Source organism: Vombatus ursinus, unplaced genomic scaffold, assembly GCF_900497805.2.
Source record: "Vombatus ursinus unplaced genomic scaffold, bare-nosed wombat genome assembly UNPS02014477.1, whole genome shotgun sequence".
Classification (NCBI taxonomy): Eukaryota; Metazoa; Chordata; class Mammalia; order Diprotodontia; family Vombatidae; genus Vombatus; species Vombatus ursinus.
In genome coordinates this window covers 8,985-11,561 of record NW_020954255.1, presented here as the reverse complement: position 1 = coordinate 11,561, position 2,577 = coordinate 8,985, and the positions used below count along the sequence as shown (strand labels likewise).

Below are 2,577 nucleotides of genomic sequence, written 5' to 3'. Positions count from 1 at the left end.
GTTCTGTATATGTATCTATATGTATCTAGCTATTTACATGTTGACTCTCCCTTTAGAATGTAAGTTTCATAAGGCCAGGAACAATTTCTTGCCTTTCTCTGTATTACCCAACCCTTAGCACAGTGTCTGACATGTAATAAGTACTTAATAAATGCTTGGTGACTAACTGATGAATGAATGTAAAGCCAATAAAAAAAAATTACAGATAACTAAATAAAAGAATCCATTACTCTAAAAGATTAAAACAAAGATTTTAATTTGTCATAAACAAACAGATTTCCAATGGTTATGATACATACAAGCTTGAGGAAGCATGTTTTTTATATAAACTTTGTAAGCTCTCCAGCAGTACCCAGTACAGAAAAGGTCCTTAAATTAATGCATGCTGTCTTACGTGGAATCAATGAATAGAAAGTATAAACATTAATAAAAGACGATAAAAAAGGGGAGGCTCTGAAAAATTAGCCTTACCTGTCTTTTTGATAAGTTCCAAGCATCCTTTAGGTGTACAGGGAATGAAACAATCCTCTAAGTCACCTCTAGCAAGCTTCCCAGCACTGACGCTAGTCAAACTGAAACATTAAATTAAAGGCAGAATGAGTGAGAACAAGGCAATTTAAACATTGGTATGGAGCTTCCCTGAGTTACCAATACATGTTTTAAAGATACAACAGCTTTAAAATGAAGTGACTCAAAAAGTCAAACACACCCATCCACATCCTTTTCGGGAGCGATGGTATTTGTCACCAGCTCAGTGCTAATGGTCTTTTCTGCATCCAAAGGTAACTGGACCAGGAGTCCATGTACAGTAGGGTCTTCATTCAAAGATGTGATGCACTTTAAAACCTAAAAACAAATTTTACAAGTTAAAGAAGGTAGAGTGTAGGAATGGAGACTATTGTAAGGCAAAACATATCCAACCTCATTTCCCCTCTAAGAGTTTTAGTTCAGAGAGTTCAAAGAAAAAACCCACTATCACATAGGTCCTGCATATAACTTTCTTGTTAGACCAAAACACCTCCCAATAATATCTCTAGATACTAGAGAGGTATGTTGAGGCAGCAGTTAAAGAAAGGTTTGCAGGTAGTGGGTGGGAGAGGTGGCATGGGAACCGCTGGGGATAAATGGTCTAGATCTGTGATTTCATTGTTGTAAGGCATTCTCAGTGAAGAAGCTCCTACCAATGCAGATAGTTAGATAGAAGAATGCAACTTCTGCACTTTATAGTTCTAGAGAGATGTCTGGGACACTGAGAAGTTAAGTAACTTGTCCAAGGGCACACAGTTAATGCATCAGAGATAACACTTGAACCCAGGTCTTCCTGACACTGAGGTTGGTTCTCTGATCAGTACGTTGCTCTGCTTCTCGGCCTTCCTTCTTACTCAGCCATTTAGGGCCCTGTTATGAGCTTATTTTTATTTCTTATTAATGGAATGCTTTTGTTCACAAGTCAGTTGAATAAGCATTTATTAAGTGCCTACTACCAAACAATCAAAAAGCATTTATTAAAAATCTACTCAAAGAAAGTTTGTAAAGGCAAAAATGACATCGTTTCTGCCCTGAGAGTCTTCTTTCTATAGAAGGAGACAACAAATATACATATAAATACATAAAACAGATACAAGGTAAATTTTTTTGGGAGGGGGGTTATTAGCAGCCAGGATGATCAGAAAAGGCCTCATGTAGGGAACGGCATTTGGGCTGAGCTTTAAAGGGAACTAGGGATTCAAAAGGTAGAGGTGAGGTGAGGAGGAAATGGATTCAAGGCCTGAGGGTCAGCCTGTGCAAAGGTACGGAGATGGGACGGAATGTCATGGATGAGGAATAGGACAGCAGGCCAGTCTGGCTGGAATGGAGACGAGATGAAGGCAGGAATATCAAACCAGCCTGGAAAAGTCAGCTAAGTGCTTTAAATTCCAAACAGAAGTTTGTATTTTATTCTAGAGACAAAACAGGTTTGTTGAGTAGGGAAGTGACCTGTGTTTGAGGAAGGTAATTTTGGCACTTGTGCTGGGGATGAATGAGAGAGGGGAAAAAGAATAGAAGCTGGGACAGCAATTAGGAAGACATTCCATACTCCAAGTATGAAGGTCTGATTATAGAATTTACCCCTTGAGAGTAAAGGAAAGGAGATTTATAAGAAACAATGGATTCAATATAGATATTAAACTTTTTATGTAATTTCATATGTAGAACCTCTTATGTAGAACTAGGTTATCTGTACCTCTTATGTATTTGAGTTATTTTATGTGATGACTGTATGCTCTATGAGGACAGGGGTCAGGTATTTATTCTTTGTATTTCCCTTAGTTACTAGCACAATGCTCTAAACACAGCAGACACTTAATAGATGTGTGTTGAATCACCTGCATCACAGGATTACACCACTTATTCTGGGTCTCTTCCTTTGAAGTAAGCAGCCTTGAATATGGGGCAAGGTATGTACCTATCACACACAAACCCCTTAGCCCTGAAAATGTCACAAATCATAACCATGATATGGAACCATAAGAAGGTTTGTTCCACATGAACCCAACAGCTTACCTCTGCCTCAGTTGAGTTTCTTGGTAATTTAAT

General features: G+C 38.3%; 1 long non-coding RNA gene across 1 annotated transcript; it reads right to left on the bottom strand.

Moving 5' to 3' along the window:
• Positions 1 to 406: 406 nt before the first annotated feature.
• LOC114042488 lies at positions 407 to 2,577 on the bottom strand. The gene is made up of 3 exons (XR_003568991.1): positions 2,545 to 2,577; positions 710 to 846; positions 407 to 572 (listed from the first exon to the last, which is right to left on the bottom strand). It is a non-coding gene; the product is annotated as an uncharacterized LOC114042488 (long non-coding RNA).